This window comes from Erythranthe guttata, chromosome 1 (assembly GCF_056151865.1).
Source record: "Erythranthe guttata isolate IM_541 chromosome 1, IM_541, whole genome shotgun sequence".
In the NCBI taxonomy this organism is placed as follows: Eukaryota; Viridiplantae; Streptophyta; class Magnoliopsida; order Lamiales; family Phrymaceae; genus Erythranthe; species Erythranthe guttata.
The window spans coordinates 13,982,501-13,996,418 of record NC_142533.1 but is presented as its reverse complement, the minus strand read 5'-3'; the positions used below and the strand labels follow the sequence as shown (position 1 = coordinate 13,996,418).

The 13,918-nt window shown below is 44.5% G+C and overlaps 1 long non-coding RNA gene and 1 other non-coding gene across 3 annotated transcripts; both read left to right on the top strand.

The window, feature by feature from the left end:
- Positions 1-3,004: 3,004 nt before the first annotated feature.
- On the top strand, positions 3,005-5,454 carry LOC148772925 (uncharacterized). 2 transcript variants are annotated; one of them, XR_016031922.1, is made up of 3 exons: positions 3,005-3,382; positions 3,479-3,525; positions 5,119-5,454. It is a non-coding gene; the product is annotated as an uncharacterized LOC148772925 (long non-coding RNA). The 2 variants fall into 2 exon arrangements; XR_016031921.1 differs by having other exon boundaries at positions 3,469-3,525.
- Positions 5,455-6,766: 1,312 nt separating this feature from the next.
- On the top strand, positions 6,767-6,922 carry LOC148772924 (5.8S ribosomal RNA). Its single transcript, XR_016032977.1, has one exon. It is a non-coding gene; the product is annotated as a 5.8S ribosomal RNA (ribosomal RNA).
- Positions 6,923-13,918: the final 6,996 nt, after the last annotated feature.

Below are 13,918 nucleotides of genomic sequence, written 5' to 3'. Positions count from 1 at the left end.
TGTACTCAAAGATCGATCTCCGTTCCGGCTATCACCAATTGAAAATCAAGAAAGAAGACATCCCAAAATCCGCTTTCCAAACTCGTTACGGCCATTACGAGTTTGTAGTAATGCCATTCGGTCTAACCAACGCCCCGGCCGCTTTCATGGATCTAATGAACCGAATCTTCCGGAAGTACCTCGACCAATTTGTGATCGTCTTCATCGATGACATCTTAATCTACTCCGGAAACAACGAAGAACACGAAGGACATTTGAGAATCGTGCTCCAAACCCTCCGAGAAAACCAACTTCACGCAAAGTTCTCCAAATGTGAATTTTGGTTACGCCAAGTCCACTTCCTTGGGCACGTGATCTCAAAAGAAGGAATATCGGTTGATCCAAGCAAGATCGAAGCCGTTTGCAATTGGCCGACTCCCCGAAATGTTGGAGAAATTCGAAGCTTCCTCGGTCTCGCGGGTTACTATCGACGATTCGTTCCGAACTTCTCCAAAATTGCTTCTCCACTCACTCGATTGACCCGAAAAGAAGCCAAGTATCAATGGACCGCCGAATGTGAGTCTAGCTTGCAAGAGCTCAAGAATCGATAAACTTCCGCCCCAATTCTTGCCTTACCCGACAAAACCGGAAACTACGTAGTCTATAGCGATGCTTCCAAGCATGGACTTGGAGCCGTCTTGATGCAAAATGGGAACGTAATTGCCTATGCCTCTCGTCAATTGAAAGACTACGAGAAGAACTACCCGACGCACGACTTGGAACTTGCCGCCGTAGTTTTCGCCCTCAAAATTTGGAGGCACTATCTCTACGGAGAGAAGTGTTCGATCTTCACCGACCACAAAAGCCTAAAGTACTTCTTCACCCAAAAGGAACTTAACATGAGACAAAGACGATGGCTCGAACTGGTCAAAGATTACGATTGCGAAATACTTTACCACCCCGGTAAAGCTAATATCGTGGCCGATGCTCTTAGCCGGAAGTCCATGTGCGCTTTGATCATTGAACCGCCGCTCAAGTCGACTATAAAATCCGCCCAAATCCTTGATGATCAACTTCTAAAAATCCGAGAAAGCTTATCAACCGGCCGAAATCCTAATTTATCGATCTCCGACGGCGAAGTCTTAAAATTCCAAGGAAGAATTTGCGTTCCGGCAAACAAAGAGATAAAAGAATTAATTCTCGGCGAAGCTCACAAAACCCCCTACTCTTGCCACCCGGGTGAAACAAAAATGTACCAAGACTTGAAGAAATTATATTGGTGGCCCGGAATGAAGAAAGACATAGCCAAATTCGTGTCTGAATGCCTAATGTGTCAACAAGTCAAGACGGAACACCAACGGCCCGGCGGACTTCTTCAACCCAACCTCATACCCGAATGGAAGTGGGAAAGAGTAACCATGGATTTCGTTCAAGGATTTCCGAAAACTCAAAAAGGTTCCGACTCAATATGGGTGATAGTTGATCGGCTAACCAAATCCGCTCACTTTCTACCGGTCAAGACTACCTTTAGTCTCGAAAAGCTAGCTGAACTTTACATCCGAGAAATTGTTCGACTCCACGGGATTCCTATATCAATCATTTCCGATCGAGACCCCCGATTCACTTCAAAATTTTGGAAGAGCTTGCACGAAGCAATGGGGACCCGTCTAGCCTTTAGTACGGCATACCATCCCCAAACCGACGGTCAATCCGAGAGAACGATCAAAACTCTTGAAGATATGCTCCGAGCATGCATAATGGATTTTGGTGGCAATTGGGAAAGCCGACTACCACTCATCGAATTCTCGTACAATAATAGTTACCAATCATCGATCGAAATGGCGCCATACGAAGCATTATACGGAAGAAAGTGCCGATCTCCAATCCATTGGGACGAAGTCGGTGAGCGAAAATTATTGGGCCCCGAACTAGTCCAACACACCGTCGACATAATCAAAAACATCCGGGAGAAAATGAAGTCGGCCCAAGATCGCCAACAAAAATACGCAAATAAAAGGAGACGAGACTTAGAATTCAATGTTGGCGACCACGTATTTCTAAAAGTCGCTCCACTCAAAGGAATTGTGCGATTCGGAAAACGAGGGAAGTTAAGCCCTCGATATATTGGACCTTTCGAAATTCTCAATCAAATTGGTACTCAAGCCTATCGCCTTGCCCTACCACCACATCTAACTCGAATACACAATGACTTTCATGTATCCATGCTCCGAAAATACGTTCCTAGCCCCGACCATGTCCTCAAAATCGAACCCGTAGACTTATCTCCAAACCTATCATTTATTGAAGAACCCACCCAAATTCTAGACCGAAAGATTAAGAAACTCCGAAATAAAGAAATCCGCCTTATCAAAATTCTTTGGAAAAACCATTCTCCGGACGAGGCGACGTGGGAACTCGAGGATGAGATTGAGAGTCGGTACCCGGAATTAATCAAGAAAGGTACAAATTTCGGGGACGAAATTTCTTTAAGGGGGGGAGATTGTAACACCCCGCCCTTTCGGATAACTCGTTTTATATTTTTTCTATTTTTCATAAGTAGATTTTACGTTTAGAATTTTTATGTGCTAATAGGATAATTTATTATGAGCTAGCATAATTAAACATGCATTCTTGATGTACTTTATGTGTGACTTGAATTATGTGATTAGTTGATTTATTAGGATCGAATATTTGAAAATTTTCACACGAAAATAACTAATTGAAAATTTTCATATTTTAATTAGATTATTGCATTCTAGAATTTAATTTGGATAGTTGGAATATATTTATGCATACACTATTTTTTTAGAAAAAACAATAAATTCATGCATATTAGATAATTAAATGAGTGAATAAACTTAGAAATAAAAATTTTCCCCACTCTTCTTGTAATTTTCGGCCATGAGGAGACACACATGGATTTTATTTTCCATGTGTACAATTCTTTAATGTAGAAAGACTCATTAATTGGGAGAATTGAAGGCTTAAGTGGCTTGTACCTTCTTTATTGAGAATGGTACTTCACTTTACCTTTTAATTCAAGACCCACTTTCTCTCTCTTTCCACCTAAGCATTTGAAACCCATTCTCTTTCTTCTTCCTCTCTCCCTAAATTCGGCCATCACCACCATCCCTTCACCAAGACTCCATTTTTACTCAAGCTCAAGCCATAGAACCATCTCCAATCCAACCCACCTAAAGAGGAAATTCCAAGAACACCCCCAAATGCTTGCAAAACTCTATAAATAGAACCCAACACCCAAATGAATTCTCATCTTCTCCACCATATCTTAAAGCTCTTAAGAAAACATCATCTCTCTTCTTCTCCTCCATTTCGAAATTATTAGTGTAGGAAGCTCAAAATCTCTCTTCATTTCCAAAAAGAAGTTTCTTCAACTAGAAGTGTAAGAAAGCTCTCAATTTTCTTCTTCCTTTTCAATTTCGAAAATTCCCTAATGTTTTCTTCTAATTTCTTTATAATTTCTTCAAGGTTCTTGTAGTGGGTTATTCAATCCACCAATTCCTTCATATTCCCAAGAGAAACTAGGTGAAAATTTCATATTCTTGCTACAAGTGATTCTTCACCAATATTATTTCTTCTTTCTCCTTCTTTGTTCTTAATGGCCGAAAATTTGGGAAGTTATATTACTTTGATTGTTTATTGTTAGATGATCCATGCATGTAATGATCTAAGCGTTAATTGAAATAATCTTGAAGAACTAAGAATAATATGATAATTTAATTTTTATTTATGTATATGTAAATATATATATACTAGACCTGCGTGATCTTAAGGAAACTTCGATCCATGGTTTTCGTAAACCTGGGTGGTCGAAGAAAGTACTTGATCCATGGTTTATTTATAATCTATATGTGCTATATATAAGTATATGTTTCTATGTGTATATATATCGACCTGCGTGGTTGTAAGTGTACTCCCTTCGGGTCGAGGAAGCTTATGATCCATGGTTTATGATCTATGAATAATAAGATAATATACGAAGATAAAAACCGAGAACAAGATTAATAAAAATGGAATTGAATGCGATTGAATTGTTGATGATGGTTTGAATATTTTGGAAAGAAAATGTAATAAATGAAATTTGGTGTTACTTGAGAGAAAACTTCAAGTCTCTTGAGAAAGAGGGCTTGAACTTTAATTAATGAAACTTGGAGATAGAAATTATAAATAACCGAATGCTTTGAATTGTTTTCCTTAATGTGTAAATATGTGATCTATGTTCTTTGCTTGAGTTGTTATATGTCTTACTTGCTTTTGTGATTTTGTGACTAAACTATGTGCATTTGTGAAATATGTGGAAATATGTGTGCTTATGTGAAAGCTAACTTTGAATATGTGAAATGAAGAATATATACTAACTTCACTTGCACGTTTTTAAAGTTGGAAAATCTTGTAAAACATAGATCGAATAAGCACGGGGTATGAGGGACCAGTACCCCAAAAATGAGATGAAGAGTGTGTGGTTTGTTTCCACTTATGAAACGGGTTCCAAATAAATGAAGGCTTATTGTCTATGGTTTTACTTGATTTTTCAAAGGATATCCGAGCGAAAAATGTTTTCTCACACACCTAATCAAATTGCTTGAAATGAATGAAAGTATGTACTAACCTCACTTGCACGTTTTTAAAATTGGAAAGTCTTGTAAAACATAGATCGAATAAGCACGGGGTATGAGGGACCGGTACCCCAAACATGAGATGAAGAGTGTGTGGTTTGATTCCACTTATGAAACGGGTTCCAAATAAATGAAGGCTTATTGTCTATGGTTTTACTTGATTTTCCAAAGGATATCCGACTAAAGAAAATGATTTTTCTTACACGTTGTATGAGCACTTGAATGAATGTATGTGCAAAAGAATGACGACTCCCTTGTGAGGGATCTCCTCTTATTCCTTATGAAATGATGAAAGGAAGGTTTAAGAGGTAAATCGAAAAGTTCTAAGAGGTAAACCGAGAAGGTAAAGGTAAATCGGTAAATTTTCTTAAAGAAATGGTGATTGAGGTATATGTATATTTGTATATGTATGACTATATAATTCCTTGTCTAAGTGTATTTGATATTCTATGGAATTCTCATTGAGTCTCAAAGACTCATATAGGTGTTGAATTGCTTGTAGGATTACCCGATTTCGAGCCCGAGGATCGTGGTTGAAGTTGAGTTCGTGGATCGGGAGAAGAGTTCATATGGAGGCATGGTGGATTTTGCGTGATCTTAATATACTAATGTGGTTTTATTTGTATAATTTGCTATTAAGGATATTCGACACCGTTCTATGTGTTTACTATCGTTCTCTCCCGCCTATTGGAGGAACTTACTATTGATGCATAATATGTAATGTTACTTAGGAGTAAAATTACCTCTTTCGATATATGTTATGGTATTTCCTCAAAAACTTGTGTAACTTTAGGGCAAGTTTTCCTAAAAACCTTATAAAATGCCCATCGGCTAGTTATGTGTTGTGTTCTGCCTAGTAGTTTAATAATTCGTGTTAATTATCTCTTGTATACATTATTGCATGAAATTTTACAACATCATAGTTCTATCTGTTAGGTTCATGTTGATAGGTCTTTTGCATTAATTGGATAAGCCATGAATTAATTATGAATTGTTTCCCAACACTGCTCTGAAACAGTGTCATTTTAGTATTTACAATAAAATATGAAGTTTTTCTCACTAAAAAGGATTTATTCCACTTGGGATAAACTCCTAACTTACTATTGTGCTTTATTATAGAATTTGATGATTTCTGAAACAGTAGAGAATTTATAAAGATTTTTCAAAGATCACTCCCCTGCTTTAGATTTTTAAACTGTACAGATGTACCATTTTAATTATTCCTTTCAAATGGCTAAAGTTATTTAAAAACTGTTTTTACTAGGTTATCTAGGCCCTTATTTGAGCATGTGGTAAAAATTTTAAGTGTTTTGCATGAGCGGTTAGAGAGTTATTAATTTGTTTGATTGATAGATCGAAACTGTCCAAAATTTTCTCACTTTGCTAAAATGGGACTTAATCTCTAGTCATGCATGCATAGTTTGTGAAATTGATTAAGTGAATGTTGTTTGGTAATATGTGGACACTCTTACTCTGATTCTCAAAGAAAAATTTTGTCGGAATTTTCTATTCCCGATTAATATATTTCAAAGTCTTCCGCTATCATATTCTAAAATACTAATTAGGTATAACTAGAAAATGGGTGTCACATTCAACGAGTTTATAGCCTTGGCCGACAGGTCCGGGTAATCTTTGAAATTTCATCGTGATGGGGATAGATCATTGCAATTGTTGGTCTTCAACGAGGAATTCCTACTAAGCTCGAGTCATCAGCTCGCGTTGACTACGTCCCTGCCCTTTGTACACACCGCCCGTCGCTCCTACCGATTGAATGGTCCGGTGAAGTGTTTGGATCGAGGCGACGTGGGCGGTTCGCTGCCCGCGACGTCGCGAGAAGTCCACTGAACCTTATAATTTAGAGGAAGGAGAAGTCGTAACAAGGTTTCCGTAGGTGAACCTGCGGAAGGATCATTGTCGAAACCTGCAAAGCAGACCGCGAATTCGTGATTAAATACTCCGGGGAGGCGGCGCGGGGCCGAAAGACCCCGCGCCGCCGTCCCAACCCGCCGATGCGCACGAAACTGCGCCTCGTGCAGACTAACGTACCCCGGCGCGGAATGCGCCAAGGAAAACTCAACGAAGCGTCCGCCCCCCCGTTGCCTCGTTCGCGATGTGCGCGGGGGTGAGAGACGTGTCTTGAATGTCAAAACGACTATCGGCAATGGATATCTCGGCTCTCGCATCGATGAAGAACGTAGCGAAATGCGATACTTGGTGTGAATTGCAGAATCCCGTGAACCATCGAGTCTTTGAACGCAAGTTGCGCCCGAAGCCACTAGGCCGAGGGCACGTCTGCCAGGGTGTCACACATTACGTCGCCCCCCTCTCTCGCTCCGTCGGGGCAGGATCGGGGGGCGGATATTGGTCTCCCGTGCGCTCGCGCGCGCGGCTGGCCCAAACGAGATCCCTCGGCGATGCACGTCACGAGCAGTGGTGGTTGAATTAACCTCAATCCGCACTGGTCCGGGATGCTAATTGGTACCGTGCCAGAGCTCACCTCGATGTAATTTGGGATGCTGATTTTGTGTGTTCTTTTATTGCTGAATATATAAATTTCTTACTGATTTTGTTTCATTTTTTTTTTCAGGAGGCTGGTAAAAGGGCATTTAAATGCTTCTTGGCAAATCCGGACCTCTTCGACAAGTGCACGGACATATTCATCAAGCACACTTCCAGAGCAGCTTTAACCTATTCGAAGCAGATAACCGGTAGCAGCAAGCGGGGTGCCGATGAAATGCAAACTTCCACTTTGCGGAATCAGAGACAGAAGACAGACGACGTGGCGAAGGTTCCTTCTTTTACGGAATGCTATCATATATTAAAGGCCATACCAGACTTAGGTGCCGACGTCGTGGCGAAGCTTGTGGTACTGCTGATAAATGCCGAGTCTATCAGCAGTACCACAAGCTTCGCCCAAATCCTTGATGATTTGGACAGCGGATCGTCAAGGCAGCCGACAATGGGCGGTGATCAAAAAACTTAAGGCATTGAAATCCCCTCTCAAGAGCCTTAATCGGAACGAATTTGGTCACATTTCGGAACGAGCTAAACGGGCATCTCATGACCTTGAGGAGAGCCAACAGCAGCTGCATGACGATCAGCATAATGCAGCCCTGCAACAAGAAGTACTTAGTCGATCGGAGAAGGCGAAATTTCTCACAAAGGCGGAACGAAGCTTCTACTACCAAAAGGCGAAGCTACATTATTTGAAGAACAACGATCCGCCGACGAAATTCTTTCATGGCATGGTTAAACGTAATGCGCAACGAAACCACGTGGCATCTATTCGCCGTGCGGACGGGACGATGACCACTTCACGTGAGGAAGTCCATGCAGAATTTTTGAAGTTCTACATGGAATTCTTAGGAACACGTCAGCCTTGTGATGCTATTGACTTGGAGGTTCTACATTCCGGGCCAAGGATTCAAGAGGATGATGGTGCTGCTCTTATGGGACCAATCCTTAATTCGGAAATAAAGGATGCATTGTTTGATATCTCGGACGACAAGGCTCCGGGACCAGACGGTTTTTCCGCCCGCTTTTTCAAACACTCATGGGACACGGTTGGGCCACTCTTGATGGAAGCAGTGCATGAATTTTTTCGGAGTGGCTCTTTGCAGAAGCAATGGGATAACACGGTACTTGTCTTTATTCCGAAGAAAGTACAAGCTCAAGAAGTGGGGGATTTTCGACCAATAGCTTGCTGCAATGTGATCTATAAGGTCATTGCAAAAGTCCTCACGACCCGTTTAGGCAGCGTTCTACCAAAGATTATTGATAAAGCACAATCAGCGTTCGTGGGGGGGAGATCGATCACAGACAATATACACTTGGTGGAACATCTTATCCGGCATTACGAGAGGAAGCGTATTTCGCCTAGGTGCTTGTTGAAGATGGACTTACGCAAAGCATATGACTCGCTTAACTGGGAATTTCTCCAAGCTATGTTGGAGGGCTTGGGTTTCCCAGTTAAATTCACGGGATGGATTATGCAATGTGTAACTTCTGTATCTTATTCGATCTCGGTTAACGGTGAAACGAAGGGATTTTTTCCAGCCATGCATGGATTGAGGCAAGGAGATCCCTTATCGCCCTACTTGATCGTTATTTGCATGGAGTATCTTTCCCGACTACTTCATGTACGTCCGATTGAACAAGAACTCAACTACCATCCGATGTGCCATCTCCCCAAGATAACACATCTGATCTTTGCGGACGATCTTATGGTATTTTCTCGAGGAGATGTGGAATCGGTCCGTATCCTCGCCAAGACGGTCTACGAATTTCGGCAGGTTTCGGGGCTCAAGGCAAATCATGCGAAGTCTAATATCTTCTTAGCGGGAGTTAAACCCGAGGACCGATTAGAGATCGAAAACGAGTTTCACTTTGCTAATGGAGAGTTTCCGTTTCGATACCTTGGGATTCCACTCGCTGCATCTAAGTTATGAATGCTCAACCATCAACCATTGCTCGATAAAATCGAGCAAGCCATAGGAGCGTGGACTCGCCAAACACTCTCTTATGCCGGACGCTTGGAGATTTTGAAAACCGTGGTTCAAGGTACGTGCTGCTACTGGCTATCCATATTTTCGATCCCACACGCAGTTATCGATCGTATTGAGACAATATGCAAAACGTTTTTATGGGGTGCGGCGGCCCCAAAAGTAACGTGGCCGAAGTTGTGCAAACCAAAGGAAGAAGGGGGTTTGGGACTTCTTGACTTGACCGATTGGAATCGAAGCTTTCTTGTGAAAAATTTGTGGGATTTTCACTTGAAGAAAGACTCTCTGTGGATACAGTGGGTGAATGAGTTCTATCTCAAGGGACGAACCATATGGGAGTGGTCTCCGTCACTTACTGCTTCACCCTTCTTCAAGAGCATCATCCGGATCCGGGACGAACTGGTGGAGAGCGCGGGGACTACTCAGTTACTTATTGCTAAGCTGGAATCTTTTACGGAGCTTGGCAAATTAAATGTGAGCAAAGTATACGACTGGATTAGGGCTCAGGCCCCGATCAAACCGTGGGGTAAACTTCTTTGGGCACCATCTATGACTCCAAAGCACTCGTTTATCTTATGGATGGCAACCATGGATCGATTGGCCACAATGGACCGAGTGGAGAAACGCTCACGTGAAGTTGTCAACTCCAAATGCGTCTTATGTGGTGTGGAGACCGAGACTAAGAAGCACCTCTTTTTCGCATGCAACATGTCTCGAGAGGTGTGGACCAACATACGGATATGGTTGGGTATCCGCCGAAGACCAACCACATTGGATGCCACGCTTAAATGGCTCAAGAAGGACGTACGAGGGAAGTCGTACCGTAGCAAGACGCAGCGATGTGCACTAGCAAGTCTCGTGTACCACATTTGGGAGGCTCAGAATAAGTGGAAATTTGAGAAAATAGGGACTAATCCGAAGGACCTCACAAGGAAGATTCAGCTACATGTTTACTCGGCTATGTTCAGCCAGCACCCGGAGCTAGCGATTTCAAGGACGAACGGACAACCGGGCAGCCTTATGCACCCATGAGGGCGTGATCTAGATGCTAGGCTTCAGTGGGTTTTCCCACTTTTTGTTTTATGCTTTTATGCTAGCTTTTTTCTTTTTTCTGCTTTTATGTTAGCTTATTTCTTTTTGCTTTCTGCATTAGGTTCTGCAATTTCCTCGGGTATACCCGTTGTAATTGTCTACGACTTTTTTTGATTTATAATATTTACATTTTAATAAAAAAAAAAAAAAATAGAAAGAGCTCTCAGTATGCACCACCACCCATAGAATCTAGAAAGAGCTCTCAGTAGTAAAAAACGCTCCCCAAAGTTAGGAAAAGCTTTTTCCGCCCCTAGGGTTTTCTCGACCAAAGGGGTGCTTTCCGGCGGCCGTTCCTCCTTCTCCGGTGATCGGATCTCCTTGGTGGTAACACCAATCGATTCGTCTCATCGGCGCGCTCACATCGAGGGTGAATTTTTGGGGTTCTGTCTTCGGGTACGGGAGTTTCGTTCTTACCTTCTCTTTCGTTTTTTCAAGGCTTTGTACGTGTTTTCAACGGTGATTGTGTGTTCATTCGTTTGTTGGTTGAGGAGGGGCCGGATCTAGGATTTCGTGAGGATTTGCAACATTGTGGTGGTGACGGTGTGATTTTGGAGGGTTTTCCGTAGAAGATTGGCCGGAAATTCGTTGACGGCCATTGGTTCCGACCGACGGAAGATGGCCGCCGTTTGGGTGTCCGGTGGATCTCGACGGCTAGGGTTCCTTGGTGGGCCGGTGGGCTAGGGTTGGGTGGCTGGTGGTGGGCGGCTAGGGTTGCTTGGTGGGCTAGGGTTCCTTGGCCGGCTTGGCGGCTAGGGTTTCGCGGCCGGTGTTGGGGGCTAGGGTTGCTAGGTGGACTGGGTGGCTTGGGCTTGGGTAGGGTGTTACAAGGGGCTAGGGTTTGGTGGCCGCAGTGGCTAGGAAGAAGACCGGGGGCGGGGCTGGTGACAAAGGCACCGGCAAAGGAACGACCGGTGTGGGGGTAGGTAAGATCTCGGCCGTGGCCGGGAAAGGGAAAGAAGTGATCGGTGGGGGTGAAGCCAAGGTCTCGGCCTCGGCCGATGCGGTACCGGTACCAACTCTGATTGAGAAAACGACGACATCCTCGGTCCCACATGCTGAAACATCAATGGCAGGTGAACTTCGTGGATCCACAAAAGGGCTTCTTTCTGGTGATGGTGAACGTTTGAATTGCGCACAATTCTTCAAAGGCAACCCGCCACCACTGGAGGATTTAGCTTTGGAATCGGTGAAAGGACTCGATGATTCGAACGTCCTATGTTTTGATGAAGATGACGAGACAGACTGGGGTACGAAGGGTGTGTTCTTGGCTGTAGCATATTTTCCGGGGAAATTCCCCGGAGTTGAAGCCATTCGTGCAATCAAGTCTCAATGGGAGGTCCCGGTGAAGTTTCAGATCCATCCAACGGGGTGGATCGTGTTCAAATTCACAACGGACCAAGATCGAATGAAGGTGGTGGAGATGGGGAAGTTTGAGCATGGTCTAGCGACGCTATACATTCGCTCCATGCCTGAGTTTTTCAACTTCGACATCAACGAGATGATGTTTGTACCGGTCTGGGTGATCATCCGCAATATCTCTGCGGAACTCTACAACAAAAAGGCGTTGAGTAAGATAGCTCAGAAGATAGGCAAACCGGTCCAAATGGATCAAGTTACGAGTGAGATGGGGAGGCTAGGGTTTGCACGGCTGAAAGTGGAAGTGGATGCGTCCAAACCTTTACGACGTTCGCTCACATTGATCAATGCGAAAGGTAAGAGCTACGAGGTCCCAATCGAATATAGCTATGAACCGGTGTTTTGCTCGAAATGCCAAACCCTTACACACAAGACGGACCAATGTAGAGCAGAGACGGTGCTGAAGCGTGGACGAAGCCGTAAGCCCAAATCGGTGGTGAGTGTTGCACAAGATCCACTGGTGACCACGGTATGGGCTGGTAAAAGAACGGTGCTCGCGGAGGATCCGGAGCCTGAAATGGAGGTGGAGGCCGTGGATGCTGAGGATGTAGTTTCGGAGGATGGATCGACCGAGTGCTATGCAGCGAATGACGATGATCGGGGGTCCTTGGTTGAGTTTAATGCCCTACACTCCCCAAAATCCCCGGGATCAGCCCCCAAGACGAGGTTTACAACGAAAAAAAAGTATCTTCCACCGGATGCGATCTTGTTGCCAAAAGAGGGTGAATCAAGTTCGGTGGCGGAAATTGAGTCCAAGTTTGTTCGAGACGAGAGTGATGATGCGGAGCCGCGGGGGGGCCTCAAACCCCCAAAGACGAAATGACTGTGGGGTGCTGGAATGTGAGGGGGTTGCTTAACTCCCTCACGCAGAAGGAGGTCGTGGACCTCATTGGTAAGCACAAACTCTCGGTTTGTGGCTTACTGGAGACGAAGATTTGGGATCCGGGAACGCTCAGCTCTATCATGGATCGGCGGTTCCGGCATTGGATGAACATCAATAATTTTCACCTCCACACGGCAGGCCGGATCCTCGTTGTTTGGAACCCGGACGTGGCTCGGGTGGAAGTAGTTGATATGACGTCGCAGGTGGTCCATTGCAAAGTAACGTGTATGGTCACCCAACGGCTATGCTACGTTAGTTTTGTGTATGTACTTTACACCCCGGTTACGAGACGGCCGTTGTGGCAATCGCTAGTGGAGTTTGGGTCGAGCATCACTGGGCCGTGGCTTTGTATGGGCAATTTTAATGTGGTCCTCAAACCTGAAGAAAAATCGGGTGGCAACTTTCTCACCCCCTACTTGATGAATGATATACAGACGTGCTTTCGACAAAGCGGACTCGAGGATCTACCCTCAACGGGCTTTCATTACACGTGGACGAACCAAACGGTGTGGAGCAAGCTTGATCGTGCGATGGTCAACCCAACGTGGTGCGACGTTTTCGAGGGCAGTTCGGCACAATTCCTACCGTTTGGGGCGGTGTCGGACCACTCTCCGGTTATTGTGAAATTGGGAGGGGCCGAACCCCCGGCATCTAGGCCATTTCGGTTCTTCAACATGTGGACCCAGCACGACGATTTTCAACGTGAAGTTAGAGAGGTATGGACGGCAGATTACCGGGGTAGCCGTCAATGGGCCGTTTGCAAGAACCTCAAAGCCCTTAAGCATCCTCTTAAGCGTTTCAACCGACGTGAGTTCGGGCACATATCCGAACGGGTGAAACGAGCGGGTGGTGAGCTCGAGGAAATTCAACAAATCTACCAAAATGACCCCCATAATCAACATCTTTGTGGGGAGATGTTGGCTAAAGTGGAGAAATTTCGCTTCTTGGCAAAAGCGGAGAAGAGCTTCTTCTACCAAAAGGCGAAACTTCACCACTTACGAGACTCGGATCGCACCACGAAATTCTTCCATGGGATTGCTTAGACGAATGCTAAGCGGAATGATATCGTATCGATTCGCAGGGAAGATGGTTCGGACACTACTTCTAGGGCCGAGGTCCTTGAAGTTTTCGAGACCTTTTATCGAAACTTCTTGGGCACTCGTACCACTTGTGAACCGGTCGACCCCCACATTATTGCCATGAGACCGGTGCTAGGAGAGGAGGATCGGGAGGGGCTGATTCAGCCAGTGACGGGGGTGGAAATTCGGGAGGCACTGTTTCATATCGCTGACGACAAAGCACCGGGGCCGGATGGGTACACGGCCCTTTTCTTCAAAGCGGCATGGTCGACCGTGGGACCCCTCCTTACGGAGGCCGCCTTGGAGTTCTTTCGAAGTGGTGAGTTGCTC